We start from the raw sequence: 18,676 nt of genomic DNA, 5'->3' as shown, positions 1-18,676 counted from the left end.
GGCGTAAGCTAATGCAGTGTTTTGCTTTGCTAACAGAGAGCCTGCAGTCTACCTCTGGTGGCTCTGGAGCGAGCAAGTGCGAGGCCGCTGCTGAACACGTTAAGTGCGGTGAGTCTAGCGCCTTCAGCAGTGTTTTGTTTTAAAACTCGACGTCTACAAATTATAAATGCCGTGACACCAACTTAGTATAACTTGTATCAGGCGATCTACAGGCTAAGTGACTCAACATTCTACGCACACTATGCACTATTCAAAGTCGTCACGAAGTAAGTCCGGACCAACCAGCGAGAACGCATCGCATAATACGTTAAGCGCCTCCTGATTACCAAATCATTATCACTTATTCCAGGTTTAACATAATAAAATTTATTTTAGAAGATAAGTAAACTGCCATACTAATAGGTCCTCTTGTTCCAGATGTCATGCAGTTTGAGGAAAAACAAGTAATATGTTGCAAGATGTAAGGGATCGAAAAAGATTTCTTTATCAGTCTACTCGTCTATTTCATGTTTTTTTTTTTTTTTTTTTTTTTTTGCGGCCCCTCCACTCTCCAACGATAGGGAACACTTCGGTTGTAGTACTACGAGGAACAAAGTGTTTAATGTTTAAGTGTTTGCGTTAAACTTTGAATTTAGTTGTGTCCTCTCTCTCCTTGCATTGTCGCTCTCACCCTTCCATAATACACGAACTGGAGCTCGATGTATTTCCATCTCTCTAAACAATCTATGGATAAAAAGTTCATGTGGCCTAACTTGTGTAAACAGGACCATTGGTAGGTGAAGTAGTTAAGGTAGTCCTAGAAAAGTTTTGGGAACTGCAATAATTGTAGTGAACAGGGTCGCCATTATCAAAGTGAACTTTGCAGCAGAATTGTTGAATCTTGCCGACACAATAAAGTACCCACTGTGACAGACACATAAGCTCAGTAACAGTCATATGTTCATCAATGAGTCTTTAGAATTATCAAACCACATTTCCTAAAATCATAAAAATATAGATCGAGACGGCGCAACGGTTAAGACACTGGGAGAACGACGTTTAAAGCCCAGTCCAGATTTATGTTTTTGGGAAAAAACGACATTCCTTTTGCGGGAACGGTGATTAACTTATTGTAAGGTATTACTTTTTATTTTTGATCCAGTTACTATTTTATGATGCAATCTCAACCGGTTTCATGTTACAAAGGCCTTATTCAAATGCCGTGTGTGGGGGATGATGACTGAAAATTGGACGACCTGTTTCTTTGCCCATTCCTACGCAATGATCTCAGGTGGGGGGGGGGGGGGGGGGGAACGTCTCTCTCGTCCTATCTCCATAAATAGTCTGCCAATAGACAAATTTGATAGCATCGTTCTATGGAAAGTGATTGGAAGTTTCAGCAAAGGATGGACAAACGCCAACCCGCGCAGTCAGCAGTGCATGTTAAAGCGCTACTTCCGGAACGGGGAGGTGTACTGACCCCGGATCGAATCTACCACATTCTGCCTGCCAGCCCCGATGTGACTTTTAGGCGGTTTCCCACATCCCACTCGGTGAAAGCAGCATTAGTATCCAACTTACGTCTCCGTTACACGATTCACAAACATTTAGAAAATTCCGACCACGACGTGCAAACAGCTGTAGTAGCAGTATTACGTCACGGGAGTGTAACGGGGTGGCGACAGGAAGTGCATCCGGCCACAGAATCCGGAGATAATCACGCTGACTCTACGCCGATTTGGGACAAAGGCACAAGAAATAGAAGATGCTGCAAGGAGTAAAAGAATTAACAGTAGCCGGAATACTTACGAAAGCGTACAGTTCCACACGATGATGAATGCAGGCACCATGGTTGTTTTAGAGTAGCCTATTTTAGAGCACCTGAAATACGTGTGTGACGTGCCATTCACCGAATCATGCTCGTACTCGATCTCTGCAGCTGTGAGTGGCCCAAATACTTGCTAGTGAAACTGCAACACTGCTGCTTAATAGTGCTCCGCACTTTACATACGCATGGTCCACAAACGGACACCACTACACAATTCAATCTCGAGACATCGCCTTAACTCATAGATTCTACGACGTAGGAGCGCTCACGGAAAGCAGTATATTTTTCGTAGCGCCTGCAACCCACATTCTCAGTTATTTGCTGGATTTATCCCAATTTCTATCTTCCTCTACTTTCATCGAAGTTATTCTTTGATATCTTAACAGATACACTACAATTCTGTCCCTCCTCCTTATGAGTGTTTTCCATATATCCTCTCTTCTCTATTTTGCGGAGAAACCTGCTCACATCTTACCTGTCCGCAGCTCGTGGTCGTGCGGTAGCGTTCTCGCTTCCCGCGCCCGGGTTCCGGGTTCGATTCCCGGCGGGGTCAGGGATTTTCTCTGCCTCGTGATGACTGGGTGTTGTGTGATGTCCTTAGGTTAGTTAGGTTTAAGTAGTTCTAAGTTCTAGGGGACTGATGACCATAGATGTTAAGTCCCATAGTGCTCAGAGCCATTTGAACCATTTGAACTTCTTACCTTATCACTACCATACGGTGATATGCTCCAAAATCAGTAATACAATACCAAAAAACTAAAATAACCAGCATAATTTATGTTATGTGTGGTCTGCTTATGAACAGCACAGCACACACACACGCACAAAACGCATACCGTTTCTCATCTGCAAATGCTGTACTGCCTCGTCATTAATTTTCTTGTCACATGTGTGTGCACAAAATCAAAAAATTACGTACAGTATTCCCACTCGGACCTCATCATCATAAACAGTGAATTTCATCTATTTGATTTATACACTGATATATCACAGTAAATTTCCTCTCTCTCTCTATGACGCTTACTGTAACAAAGCAACAACAATATTATATCACATTACAATGGTAATGCCTATACCTCCCCAAGCAGCTGACATCAACAGTCAACCATATCGTCTTTCTGATATTGTATACACAATCGGAGAAAGACGAAGGTAATGAGAAGTAGTAGAAATGAGAACAGCGAGAAACTTAACATCAGAATTGATGGTCACGAAGTCAATGAAGTTAAGGAATTCTGCTACCTAGGTAGTAAAATAACCAATGACGGACGGAGCAAGGAGGACATCAAGAGCAGACTCGCTATGGCAAAAAAGGCATTTCTGGCCAAGAGAAGTCTACTAATATTAAATACCGGCCTTAATTTGAGGAAGAAATTTCTGAGGATGTACGTCTGGAGTACAGCATTGTATGATAGTGAAACATGGACTGTGGGAAAACCGGAACAGAAGAGAATCGAAGCATTTGAGATGTGGTGCTATAGACGAATGTTGAAAATTAGGTGGACTGATAAGGTAAGGAATGAGGAGGTTCTACGCAGAATCGGAGAGGAAAGGAATATGTGGAAAACACTGATAAGGAGAAGGGACAGAATGATAGGACATCTGCTAAGACATGAGGGAATGACTTCCATGCTACTAGAGGGAGCTATAGAGGGCAAAAACTGTAGAGGAAGACAGAGATTGGAATACGTGAAGCAAACAATTGAGGACGTAGGTTGCAAGTGCTACTCTGAGATGAAGAGGTTAGCACAGGAAAGGAATTCGTGGCGGGCCGCATCAAACCAGTCAGTAGACTGATGAAAAAAAAAAAAATACACAACGGTAAATTTTTTTCTCCTTGTGTAACGCCTTTAATGCATACTTAAATGAGAATGCAACATTATAATGTATTACAAACGGAATGAAAGAAACACACTTTTTCTCGGTAACTGACACCTCTCCCTGTAACTGACGTTCCCAGCTGCTAACGTCATCTCTCTGATTTATACACCACAGTAAATTTCCTCTCTGTCTCTCTGTAATGCTTACTTTAATGATGCAACAACATCACAGAGTGAATGAAAGGAATACAGTTTTCCCCAGGAGCTGACACCTCTCCTAGTAGCTGACATGCCCAGCAAGTGACTTCATCCCGCTGACTAACAGACCACACCGAATTTCCTCTCGCTCTGTAATGCTTACGTTTGATGGTGCAACGATCATTTTGATATATTACAGAGGTAATGTAACCTGTAAGGTTACTTATATGAGGCAACAATATTGTACGAAAAATACTTCCAGAGGGAGTGAAAGGAATACAGTTTGCCCCAAGTTTCCGATGTGTAACGGTAGAAGATAACAATCCGAACTGCAATATGAAGTTAATAACCTACCATGGGTTCGTTGTAGTGTTTAACGAACCTAGATATTGGAATTACATTGTTTACTTGCGTAATTCTCGGCGGCAAGTGCACTTTAAGCGTTAGTTTAAGTCAGCCGTAGTGCCTATGTGTGTTTTGCAGTGCAATAGAACGAATTTTTACGTACTTAAATGAATTTGATGCATGCTACAAAAATCTAACTATGGTGTTCTACTAACCCTTATTTCGCTTCAGTGGTGCCAATAGGTGAGCTGCATGAATTTTAGTAAGTTATGCAGATGATTTAGATGTAGAAATATGAAACTGTATGCCAATTGTACTTGCAAACTGTAGCACAACAAGTAACTTTGGTCATTACCAAGTGTTGCCTAACCTTTTAGTTTTACCAATAGTGTCGAGGTAAACGCTATGTACTTCTTCATTAATCTTATGCAGCAATTAAATTATGGCAGGAGTGCCAAGTGTTTCAAATAGTTCAAATGGCTCTGAGCACTATGGGACTTAACTGCTGAGGTCATCAGTCGCCTAGAACTTAGAACTACTTAAACTTAACTAACCTAGGGACACACACACATCGAATGCCCAAGGCAGGATTCGAACCTGCGACTGTAGCGGTAGCACAGTTCCTGACTGAAGCGCCTAGAAGCGCTCGGACACACCGGCCGGCTAGTGCCAAGTGTATTTACTGCTCTAAATCTTGCATCTTTGGAGAAATGATACACATTTATTTTGTTCTAAAGGTAGAATGTTTATTCATAGTCAAAGATCTGCAACTATACTTGCACATTGTGATAAACAGCCTGCATGTGTTTTGTACGCGAAATTATTTTGATTATGATAAATAATTTCTTTCCAGTCTGTTCGATTTTGTTTTTGAGATACTGACTTTTCATCTCTCTCTTGTACCATCGTGTTTGGCTATATTTCATATCTTTTTGTTCGAGCACCGTCTTTGGTCGTGTAAAATTAGTAAAACACAATCTCGATCGCACAGTCATTTATTTAAACTGCGACTGGTTTCGGACTCTAACAGCACGCCATCTTCAGATAATGCACTGTACAGATAAAAATTCAAAGTGCTGATTTACGTAGGTAAGTCATAAAACCGCTGGCGATGATGAGACTTGGAACAGCTGTACTGACCCCAGTCGCAAAACTGCTGCTGATAGCTGACCAGCCACGGGTTAAATAGCGCCAAGAGGATAATGTTAACTGTAAACTGCTAAAAAGCATTCCTTAAAAGAGAAAAAGAAACGCGAGATTAGGTATAACTAGAAATCTTATTTGCATAACATAGCCGATTTTCATCTTTTAATGGTAAAATGACAACAAATCTGACAGAAGTATCTCGTTATTTTAGAAGTAATTATCTCTTCTGTGTAAGACAGAGATTTGCTAAAAATTATCACTATATCAAATAATGATTATAACTTTATATTCTATTTTCGGTGATTGTTTATAAGTTTCTAGCGCAATTTTATACTTTGACTTTTGTGACTTCCAATTTCAGCTCCAGGTTAGATTTAATTAACTTGTCTTTTTGTTGGAAACATCGACCAACGTCTTGCTATTGGCTACAAAATTTCAGCACATTGGCACCACTTCTGTAAGCGACACCATTCTCTTTGATCTTTGACGATGACTATGGACCACTGCCGTCGAGGCAACACGCGGCGTCCATTGAATACATCTTTGGCACAAGATAGTCATTTGTACGACGATGTCTCCATGGAAACGGCTTCGTTAGGCACTCTAACTGATGCCACAAGATGGCATTCATGTAACAAACAGCTTCTAGTTTGCCTTATTACTCTGATGTATTATAATAAACCGATTATGCTGATGTTAATACTGGTGTATTTAATGGTTACATAGGTGCCTCTTTTATTTTAATCTGTTGTGAGTCTATAATTTGTGACTTAATAGCAGTTGCTATGGAAACAGCGTCTTCGTAATGCTATTGCTCCAGACAGCGTTCTGGATTACAGTTTAGCCTATCACTATGGCTTATTATTTAATGTTATTAAACTGGTTTTAACCTCTAGGATACTATAGGGTGTTGTACAGTAATTCCCGTTTTCTAGCTGTTTAGAATTGAATTTACGTACATTTTTAAAAATGGATGTTTAAATCTTATCATACGACATGTAAATCGCTTTCCATTGGCTGACACTGACTTCATGCTGCTCACGTTCGCCCTCTTTCCCTGTATTTAACGTGTGACTATTCAGCCATTAGTTGCACCCCTCTACCATCCTCCACACCTACAAATCCTTAATCCGTCCCATCCTCTGTTATGTCAGTCCTGCCTGGATATCTGCCCCCCCACCCAAATTCTATAAGTCCCTCCAGATCCTTGAGTGTCACGCACTTCGCCTCGCCTTCCGTATACGCCTCCCGTCCCCCATGCGGATCCTCTATGATCTCATTCCCTTCCCTCACCTGCTCCTATTCCTCGAACATATCCGCATCCTCTACACCTCCCGCCGCCTTGAACCCCCTCACCCCCTGGTTGCTCCTCTCCCATCCCCACCCCCTGCCACGTCTTCACTATAGTATCCCCCCTACCCTCCATCTCTACACCCTGTATCTCCTTTCCCAAGGTGGCTTCCATCAACTCCCCCTCCCAGATGATGCCCTCTCTCCCTCCATTTATCCCCCCCTCCTTACCTCTGTCCTTTTCCCGGGCTCCCTCTCCCCCCCCTTCCCTCCTCTTTATTCCCCACCTCCCCCCTACCTGCCCCCTTCTCTCCCCTGAGTCCTTTTGCATTTCCCTCCTCTGCCTCTTCTCATTCCCTCTCGTGTCTGCCCCGCCCCTTCCCCCCCCCCTTCATGAGTCCTCTCCCTCCTTGGTTCCCCCCCTTTTCGTTCTTCTCCTTCCTCCTTGTTTTTCCCCTCCTCCAGTTCCCCCCCCCCCCCTCGATCTGCCTTTGGCTCGGGAGTGTCATATTTGTGCCGCTATTTTCGTGCAGTGTTTTACAGTGTGTGTTTTTCCAGTGAGTGTTCTGTGTTGTGTCTTTAGGGAAGTAGCGAACAGCCGTCATACTGTCGCTGGGTGTACTTTTTATCTTTTGCAAACAGAAACCAGACTGTAGCCATATTTTTTAATTGTGTGTCTACTATATTCCTTGTCTGATTACTGTGTATTTTATCAACATTTCCAACCCCTTTTGCTTTCTGTTTTACCTTTCCGCATTTTTACGCTATTTTACACTTTAAGTCATCATTTTATGGCCTGTTTTTCCTTGTTTCTTTCTTCTTCCTTTTTTTAAAAAGTATGTAGGCTGTAGAGCAGCGTACTAAGCTGCTGCCAGCCCGCCCCCTTCGGGGGAATTGAAAATCACTAAATAAAAAAAAAAAAAAAAAGGAGCCATTAGCAGCAGTTTTGCGTATGGGGTCAGCACAGCTGTTCCAAGTGTCGTCGTCATCGGCCGGATGGGTAACGATATATCATTTTAACATGTATTCTTTTTAATATTTCCATACTGCCCTATGTAAATCAGCAGTGCCAGTATTTATCTTTACAGTGCATTATCTGAAGATGGTCTACTGCTACAGACCGAAGTCGGTCATTTTTTTAAAAATGATTGTGCGATCGGGACTGTTTCTTACTAATTTTATCTAACTGTCTCATCGCTGTCTCTCAGTAATGTTATCTAACGTTTTCATTCTTTTGTCATGTTGTGATGAATGTAAAAATAGCAGAAGTTCTCGTAGTGTGTTACGAAAATATGCCGTTTAAGTGCTGCATCATAACTTAATTTGATTATTCGTTCTATAATGTGGCAATGTATGAAAAGACAGCTACAGAAAGAGTTAGACCTTGGTTGTTTTCTGTGTGACAGAACTTGCACAGTTATCTATATAATCCAGCCCTCCCGAAAAATCTCACATGAGTCTATTTAGTAATACAAGTTCAAAAGAAGACTTTTGAGGAGTTGCGGGCAAATTTTTGTAGATGAACAAGGTGCCCTGTTAACATCAGATACAGCACAGGACATTTCTTTATAGCGTATCAGCCATAAGAAACCAGTAGCGGAGCGTACCAGAACAACATGCGAAAGTCTTTTTGAAATAAAATGTTCATTAGACGGACATGGCTGCATCTGTTTAGGTTGTAATGCTTAGGTTTCATTTCAGACTTACAACGTTGCCGTAACAGTGTAGTTGGAATGTTAAGACCGGTAGAGTCGGCAGACTCCCGTTTTATAAACTGAAGAGACAAAGATACTGTCACACCTGCCTAATACCTTGTAGGGTCCCACGACCTTGCAGAAGCGCGCAACACGACGTGGCATGGACTCTATTGATGTCTGAAGTAGTGCTAGAGGGAAGTGGCGCCAGGAGTCATGCAGGGCTGTCCATAAATCCGTAAAAGTACGAGGGGGTGAAGATCTCTTCTGAACAGCATATTGCAAGGTATCCCAGATATGCTCAATAATGTTCATGTCTGTGGAGTTTGATGACCAGTGAAAAGTATTCCTGTAGCCACTATGTAGCATTACTGGAGGTGTGTGGTAACGCACTGTCCTGCTGGAATTGCCCAAACCCATCGGAATGCACAATGGACATGAATGGATAAACTGATGAGACAGGATGCTTACATACGTGTCATCTGTCAGAGTCGTATCTAGACATTATCAGGGGTCCTATATAACTTTAAGTGCATACTCCTGACACCATTACGGAGACTCCAGCAGCTTAAACAGTCCCCCGTTAACAAGCAGGGTATACAATTTGAAACGAGACTCCTCCGGCCAGGCAGCATGTGTCCAGTCATCAACAGTCCAATGTCGGTGTTGACGGGTCCAGGTCAGACTTAAACCCTTGTGTTGTACAGTCATCCAGGGTACAAGAGTGGGTCTTCGGATCCGAAACCCCATATCAATGATGTTTCCTTGAATGGTTAGTTGGTGGCCCAGGACTGAAACTGTAGCATTTTGCCTAATGGTGGCACTTCTGTAGCGCTGGATGATTCTCTTCAGTCTTTTTTGGTCCCGTTCATGCATGATCTTTTTCCGCCCCCAGTGATGTCGCAGATTTGATGTTTTACCAGATTCCTGAGATTCACGATACACTCGTGAAGTGGTTCTACGGGATAATCCCCACTCCATAGCTACGTCGGAGATGCTGTGCCCCAGCGTTCGTGCGCTGACTATAACAGCATGTTAAAACTCACTTTATCTTGATAACAGCAGGAACCGATGTAACAATTGCGCCAGACACTTACCATAGATAGGCGTTGCCGACCGCAGAACCGTATTCTGCCTGTTTACATATCTCTGTATCTGAATACGCATGCCTTTACCAGTTTCTTTGGAACTTCAGTGTATATGGGTTTTCTTACGGTAATGACCGTGTCATTCAGGTTTTGTATCTGGAGATATTGGCAGAATTGGGATGTACCGATAAATGGACATTTGAAACAGTTCATGTCATCGCCGGCCGGAGTGGCCGAGCGGTTCTAGGCGCTTCAGCCAGGAACCCCGCGAACGCAACGGTCGCAGGTTCGAGTCCTGCCTCGGGCATGGATGTGTGTGATGTTCTTAGGTTACTTAGGTTTAAGTAGTTCTAAATTCTAGGGGACTGATGACCTCAGAAGTTAAGCCCCATAGTGCTCAGAGCCATTTGAACATGTTCATGTCTTCCTGAAGCATGGGATGTTTAAGATTGCTTCGACCAAGACGCTACAGCTAAGGGATGTAAATACTGATGCTTTTAACGAGAATCTATGTCGATGTAAGACAAGTAGCTGCAACAAGTAGTATTTCCCACATTGCTGTCTGAGAGGTAACACATAGGACATTTCTGTTTCCTGACCGTTTACAAAAAATGGCTCTGAGCACTATGGGACTTAACGTCTATGGTCATCAGTCTGACCGTTTACAGCGTACAGAACACTATCTGCAGCTAAATTTCCTGTATGTGCACGCTAATGAAATTAATTTATTCAACACTGTATCAAATCTTGGTTTATTGAGAATACGCTATTTAGGGATGGAGCATTGTCCACACGGGGTCAGATTGTAAATGTCCAGTCAGCCCGTGTGAAATGACGTTAATTATTCTGCAGCTGTTGAAGTGCAACTGGACATTTTGAACAGCTAAGTAATAAGGTGTTTCATGTGATAAAACTTCACTTTCTGTTTCTGGGTATTTCCCACGATTAGAGTATGATGAAGAGCTGTAGAAAATAGTCTAACATGAAAACGTATGGTTAAGATATTTTCTCCTTCAGTGTGTCTGTAAAGTCGAGTGACTGTACCTGTTTAAGAGTTCATCAGAAGCTCGTGTTAATATGTTCCACGGCCTAATTTTTATTTTCCTGAATGGGAGCTGCTTTTACTAATACTGTTTTACTAATATATGGGAGCTGCTACTCTTCATCTGTCATCGACCAGGAACTCCTGAAAATATGATGTCCAATAATTGCTGTATTCGCCGGCCGAAGTGGCCGTGCGGTTCTAGGCGTTACAACCTGGAACCGCGTGACCGATACTGTCGCAGGTTTGAATCCTGCCTCGGGCATGGATGTGTGTGATGTCCTTAGGTTAGTTAGGTTTAATTAGTTCTAAGTTCTAGGGGACTGATGACCTCAGATGTTAAGTCCCATAGTGCTCAGAGCCATTTGAACCATCTGAATTGCTGTATTCGAGGGCGGCATTTACTTGATTTCACAAGGACTTCATTTTCTCAAACACTAGTACATCGAGTATAAAATTCGAGTCCTCCCAATAAACCGTTGTCCTCTCTACTTTGTATTTCATCGGCGATTAGACTCTGAAGTAGTGCTGCATAAAGATTTGGAACCATTAGCTGTGACAATCACTGGGACGGACCGTGCGCCCTAATTCATGACGTTCGCTCGTTGCGGAGTTTCCGTGTTTGTTTTCCTGTTATTGTACCTCGGAATGCACCAAGTGACTCTCAGCTTTATTTCCTGGACCGCGTTATCCCTAGTCTTCAGAGGAAGAAATCTGCCGCCGTTAGCTGCACAACTCTGCAACACCGTGGCACTAATAGCATAAAGTAGCGCGTCGCATCGGACGATTGATGTACTGCAGTAGAGCAGCATCATGTATGTAACAGTTTGCTGGCCGTATAGGAAATTTCGTTGCGTCCAGGTACTACTGATATGTTCACAGACATTTCTGTTTGGTTTTAAATGATGATCGTATCATTAGATGATTATGAGGTATGTGAGTTGCCCACTGTATTTTTCCTTCATATTTTATGATCCACTGATATATTAGTAATGGTATATGCCCGCGATCTTGACACCCCTACACCGACGTATTTTAAAACTTACAGCATCAAACAAACGATATTAAAGCCACTAGATACAATTGTTTCACGTAACTACTTGCGACCAGGATATATTCCAGAGGTAGTTGTTTCTTTATTTTATAAATGTGCCCTCGCTTCGTTCCCTGTACAGTCACTTTCCGATTCTTAATCTTAGCTAATGGTTGAGAACACTCTCCGCTTACTCCAGTCACATATTCCAGTCCCTTGATGCGCTTCAGTTCCTGATTTTGTTGACAGATTCTCAACAAGCATGCTACTGACCTCGCTGCAGCTGTATAGAGATTGTGTCTCAAACTTGCCATCCACAGCTTCAATTGTTGTCGATATTAACTTATTTTATTATCAATAGGTTTTTTAATATTACTTACTACGCCGCTTATATCCACATACAATTCTGCTTATGCCTTACGACAACTATAGTTACTTTGCTTTATTATTTTATCGTACTTTCACCCCCTCTCTGATATCAACTTCAAAATGTCATTGGCTGATGGGCTCATGTTCTGTCGTTACGTTTGCACTTTTGGTTTCGCTTCTTTATGCTAATTTTATGCAGACACTGTGAACTAAATGTAGGCATCTAAGCGCTGTTGTTGTATTAGTCGATTTAGTATTGTATTATCTTAGACTTTCCCGGCGATTTGATGACATCTCGTGGAAATCGGGTTTTGTAACCGGATATCCGGCACAAAACCCGATTTCCACGAGATGTTAGTATTGTATTACTTATTGCTCTTGCATATATTTTTAGGACCATGATATTGTGCTGTAAGCTCTTTACTATTAAAGCTCGAAAATAATGCTACAGGCAAGGATATGTACGATTTTTATCTTTAAATTTTTAAATTATTTTTTAAAATTTTGTTCCTAATTTTAATATTCTTATCTGACTTCTACTTATTTGTGGTTTATTTTCCTGTACCAGTCTTATCAAGAAGCGCACTAGGTGCTCGAAACTGGTAAAGAAATTAAATTTCTTTTATGCAACTGGTTGCTTATAATTTCTTTATAGTGTCTGTGAGGTTTGAGTAAGTTGTGTTTCATCCGCCTGGTAGTCATTTTCTCTGCACACCAGGCGGTCGTGCGGGCAGGCGCAACGCCAGGAGTACGCGCTTCAACAGTTGTCATGAACACTGCGATATTCTCTTGTACGGCCTCGGCTGTTTACGATGGAGTAACACGTCGCCACCACAGTGTCTGGGGCGCCAACCTCGCCTACAGGCAGCGTACATTTCGCAGCTGAGATCGCTGTCGACGGTGCACTATTTACCTACGCCACGTCACGTGCCTTCGCTGCGCTACGAACATATCCATCCGCTCCCGTTTATTGAGGCCGCCGTCGGACTGTGCGAAGTCAGTTACGCACTACGACTCGCGTCTACACTGCCAGCAGCTGCTTCCAGTAGCATCAACAGTCCAGTTCTGGAGCAACTAGTTGACAATACCAGCAGTTTCGTGTCAGCGCTTGACGCCGGCAGACCTGATCTCAGTTGCCTTGATCTACACCAACAGCGCGTCAGCCGTAACACGCCGGCAGTGCAGGCCCAGTAACTACCCAGGTCTTCACGCCGCCGCCTACTACGACTCTACGGTTCGTATTGTAGGAATATCGTGGACAACGTCATACAAGTAGGAGAGACACCCCTATTCTATGTAGTTATGTGGATATTCATCCAAGGACGTTACATCTGAATTCTTTTAAAGTGTCTTCGATCACTCCTTCATACGAGGAAACAGCAAGTTAGTTGTGGACGTGGGAAAAGCGTCTTCCAATATTTATGTAGAATTTTTCAACTTGCAGTGCGAACGAGTCCTAATGTATGGTTTTTGTCAACTTCGAGATGGTATTCATCAATCACCAACATCTGTTGTGTATGATATGATTTGGTTGCTCGCACTGTCGGTCCTCTCCCAGGAGTATCACGTTATCGGCTCTAAAGGCGACCCTACATTTGCTTCTTGCATGATAGCTACTTGAATGTTTCCTTGTCTTGAGACTCGCTTCCAAGTCACGTATCTCACAGGCGATAATAGCAGTCGCAGTCTGTTTGGTGTAGATCCTTCGACAACTTTCAAATGGTTCAAATGGCTCAGAGAACTATGGCACTTAACATCTGAAGTCATCAGTCCCCTAGAACTTATAACTACTTAAATCTAACTATTCTAAGGACATCACACACATCCATGTCCGAGGCAGGATTCGAACCTGCAACCGCAGCGGTCGCGCGGTTCCAGACTGAAGCGCCTAGAACCGCTCGGTCACACCGGCCGGCTAGACAACTTTCGTCAACTAAATTATTTGTTGCGGAGGCTTCGACACAGCTTAATGGCATTCCTGGAAATGGATACAGGCATGGCCAAGTTTACCCTGGTGTCTTCCAAGCTACATTTCTTACATTCACCAACCAATAACTGCGGTACGGTGGAGGCGGTAACTGCCTAATGATGGTAAATGTATCACACACTGCAACGCTATGACTAATACTTCGAGCAGCACATCAGTACTTCATGGTTAACTAGCCAATGCTGGAAGAAATTAAGAACTCACTGTATCATGGAATTCTTGCTGATTAAATTCGTACACTGTTTTATATCCTGCCAGTTTTGATAGTAATAATTAATGTAAAGATTACTTTTCGATTTCCTTATGAAATTATACCGAATTTCACAAAGGGAACTGGGATTTGAGGATCTACAGTTAAGTGTATGGCGGAGTAAGAGTCCAAAAGTTTGGACTTCAACGTTCAATTGATCACAGCTGTTTTTCTGCCACTTATCGCTCCTTTCCACTCGGGCTATAATTTAGTCAGGTGAAAGATATCAAGCTGCACCACATTAGGGTTTCATCTTAAACAGTGGGTGCTCCTATAGCTAGTTTGTGAGTGGAAAGGGGGAACCAAGCAAGGTCATGCTACCTATTGTAAACCAGCCGTAGAGTTGAGGTCACTCACTCACCAGCATTGAGTAACCCCCCCCCCCCCCCTCTTCATATTTATGTCAAGGAGTCCGATTTTTTATTATCTACCCAATCAACGGCACACGAGAATATGTTATATTCTGCCAAGTTTCTTCTTCCATCACTAAAAACAATACATGTTGCAGAGGAGCAGCGGCTCCATGAAATAGGTTCATATTTCTGTTCTTTTAATGACTTAACTTGTAGCTGTTTTTATCTGCCTTTATGAGAGTTACATAGGATGGCAACTGAAGGCGGAAAACTAACAACAATAGCGCGATAATTTATCGTGGCAAGACGGGAGTATTCGGGTAACTATCTTTGGCTCCGGCTTTTTGAAAAAACAAGATTCAAGATCCTCATTTATATTTCACTAGAACAATTATTGTTACATAGAGCACTAATGAACATGGCATAACTACGAAAACAGATTGAGTTGCATGACCCATATACTATAAAGTAACATCTAGTTGAAGATATAATGCACACATCATAAAATGTTTTGCGTCACCTCAGTTCCGAGAGTTCCGGAAATTGTACAGAAATTTGGAATAGAGGTCAACGTAAACATCACTTCCGCCCTTTTTATTGCTCATGAAAACCACACATTGCATGTTGTACCACAAAAAAAGTAGATAAAAATTCCCTCGGCGCCTTCCTGAGAGACAATCTCCACTCCTTCCAAATTAATAACACAAGTGTAGACCAGATGTGGCTTGAACTCAAAAAATAGTATCGGCAGCAGTTAAGAAATTTATAGCATATAAATTAACAAACGACGGAGCTGATCCTCCTTGGTACACAAAACGGGAGAGAACACCGTTGCAGAAACAACGAAACAAACATGCAAAATTTAAACAGACGCATTATCCCAAAGATAAGCTATATTTTACAGAAGCTCGAAATTTAACGCGGAATACAATGTGAGATGCTTATAACAGTTTCCACAACGAAAATTTGTCTGGAAACCTGGCAGATAATCCAAAGAGATTCTGGTGACATGTGAAGTATATTAGCGGCAAGAAACAATCTACGCCTTCTCTGCGTGATAGCAAAGAAGATACTAAGCACAGACTTCCGAAATGCCTTCACGAAAGAAGATGAAGTAAATATTCCAGAATTCGAACCAAGAAAAGCTTCCATCATGAGTAACGGTAGAAGTAAATATCCTCGGAGTAGTGACGCAACTAAAGTCACTTAATAACAGCAAGTCTTCTGATCCAGAGTGTATACCAATTAGGTAACTTTCAGAGTATGCTGATGCATTAGCTCCATACTTAACGATCATATACAACGGTTTGCCAAATTGGAAGATCCGTACCCAAAGACTGGGTCGCGTGGAGTGGCCGCGTTGTTTGAGGCGCCGTGTCACGGATTACGCGGCTCCTCCTGCTGGAGGTTCGAGTCCTCCCTCGGGCACGGATGTGTGTGTTGTCCTTAGCGTAAGTTGATTTAAATTAGTGTACTAAGTGTGTAAGTTTAGGGGCCAATGACCTCAGCAGTTCGGTCCCTTACGAATTCACACACACACAAAGAGTGGAAAGTTGCACAGGTCACACCAGTATTCAAGAAAGGTAGTAGGAGTAATGAACTTAATTACGGGCCCATATCATTAACGTCGATATGCAACAGGATTTTGGAACAAATATTGTGTTCGAACATTATGAATTATCTCGAAGAAAACTGTCTGTTGACACACAGTCAACATGGGCTTAGAAAGCACCGTTCTTGTGAAACACAGCTAGCTCTTTATACGCATGAAGTGTTGAGTGCTACTGACAAGGGATTTCAGATTGGTCAGAACAAATTGCTAAACGGTTCATAAAAGATATCTGAATGGTACTAAAATTGGCAGTTGACCCTAAATAACGAAAAGTGTGAGGTCATCCACATGAGTGCTAAAAGGAATTCGTAAAACTTGGCTTACACGATAAATCAGCCATATATAAACGCCGTAAATTCAACTAAATACCTAGGAATTACAATTGCGAATACCTTAAATTGGAAGGAACACATAGAAAATGTTGTGGTAAAGGCTAACCAAAAACGGCGTTTTATTGGCTGGACACGTAGAAAATGTAAGAGATTTACTAAGGAGATTGTCTACACTGCGTTTGTCTGTCCTCTTTTATAATACTGCTGTACGGTGTGGGGTCCTTACCAGACAGGACTGACGGAGTACATCGGAAAAGTTCTAAGAAGAGCAGCACGTTTTGTGTTATCGCGACATATGGGAGAGAGTGTCACTCAAATGATACAGGAATTGGGCTGTACATCATTAAAAGAATGGCGTTTTTCCTTGCGACGGAATCTTCCCACGAAATTACTATCACCAACTTTCTCCTCCGAATGTGGAAATATTTAGTTGACACCGACCTACATAGGGAGAAACTATCACCACGACACAATAAGGGATACAGGTGTCCGTTCTTTCCGTGTGCTATACGGGATTGGAATAATAGAGAATTGTGAGAGTGGTTCGATGAACACTCTGCCAGGCACTTAAATGTGATTTGAGAGTTTGCATTTAGATGTAGATGTAGATGCAGCGAGATCTTCAGATGTGGTGGTCCAGATCGCTGTACATATTGGTACCTCTAATACCCAGTGGCACGTCCTCTTGCATTGATGCATGCCTGCATTCGTCGTGCCATACTACCCATAAGTCCATCAAGGCACTGTTGGTCCAGATTGTCCCACTCCTCAACGGCGATTCGGGACAGAAAGACATTGAGCGAAAGGGATTGCCTCGTGTAGCATGTTATTCCTACTAGCTATTATTTTCTCTTTCCCATTTCTGCATTTTACGTTTAGTTATTACTGACCTATGCAGTTACATTGCGTAATGCCGGTTATTTCGGCACGTTTTCAAAAAAGATAGTATACTATGGTAAGGTAGCACGTGTTATCTATCTCTGTTAAGTAAGTATGATTTATACTTGTGTGTACCAATGAATTCAAATATTAATGAATAAATATGAATTTAAATATTAACACATTCCATATTATTTAAGTCTTCTAATCAGTATGTAGAAAGATCTGTAATCAATTTATGACACTTTCAACTCACAGTTTTCTTGGAACAATAAGATTTTCAACAACAGATTAACAGACTTATAGCGTAAAGATACCTTTTGTATCTCAGTGCTGCACTTGTAAATGCTTGTCCTATGTGCAGTTTCGAGTAATGGTCAACAAGTTAATGCTTTAAACAAAGAAGGTCGACAATGCCAAAAGCGTTCAATGTCATGACTTTCCACCACACAACTTGTGACGATTGTTAATCACTTATATTGTTGCTTTATTAACTGAAAAAGTAATCTGATAAGCATTTAAAAAAAAATGGTTCAAATGGCTCTGAGCACTATGGGACTTAACATCTATGGTCATCATTCCCCTAGAACTTAGAACTACTTAAACCTAACTGACCTAAGGACAGCACACAACACCCAGCCATCACGAGGCAGAGAAAATCCCTGACCCCGCCGGGAATCGAACCCGGGAACCCGGGCGTGGGAAGCGAGAACGCTACCGCACGACCACGAGATGCGGGCAAGCATTTCAAATTAGGTCGAATCTCGTAATGGTCTGAGTTCAACGGGCGTAAGAAATTGAAATCAACAGCTAGAACAAAATTATGTTTTTGACAAAGTGCTTATGGTTTAATTTTTGTTTCTAAAATTTGTGTTGCAGGCAACCATATCGTCTGGACATCGCCCATACCGTCGTGGAAAGCCATACAGACTATAGCCTGCTTATTTCACCAACATCTTGATTCATCTGCGGGCACTTCGCCTGAAGACCTTTTACACAGCCAAGCAACATTCTTAGTAAGTGCAAAATCTTTAGCATCCCTAATTTCAGCGTTGTGTCATGTTCAGCTGCAATACACGATTGAAACGACATGCGATAAATATTGGGTAGTAAAGCACAAAACTGATACTTCTGTTGAGTCATGGGATCATACTCACATCAACACATCTATAATACAAAGAGCAAACATTTTTTTTCATTTTATTGATTTAATTGTATTGTACGTTGCATAGTTATGTCGTAAGAAGTGATTTTGTTTTTTGAACCCAAGTAGATACTTGTGTGAAGACATACTTCCAGAAACGGACAGACATTACGAACATTGTCTGAAACCGACGTTTGTGATCCAGTCTTGTGCTTAATAACTATGACTCATACAGTGACACAATTTTGAGATACATTCTGCGTCGTATGTGGCTGCTGTCTACAAAA

General features: G+C 42.0%; 1 protein-coding gene across 1 annotated transcript in view; it reads left to right on the top strand.

Moving 5' to 3' along the window:
• The window catches only part of LOC124613984, a 140,488-nt gene that overhangs the window by 28,026 nt on the left and 93,786 nt on the right, over positions 1-18,676 (top strand). The window contains exon 2 of the mRNA XM_047142771.1: positions 18,125-18,261. The gene's annotated coding sequence lies outside the window, so the exon portion shown is untranslated. The remainder of the gene's footprint in view (positions 1-18,124; positions 18,262-18,676) is intronic.

Source organism: Schistocerca americana, chromosome 4, assembly GCF_021461395.2.
Source record: "Schistocerca americana isolate TAMUIC-IGC-003095 chromosome 4, iqSchAmer2.1, whole genome shotgun sequence".
Classification (NCBI taxonomy): domain Eukaryota; kingdom Metazoa; phylum Arthropoda; class Insecta; order Orthoptera; family Acrididae; genus Schistocerca; species Schistocerca americana.
The sequence above is the reverse complement of the archived record's forward strand: the minus strand, read 5'-3'. Positions and strand labels throughout refer to the sequence as shown.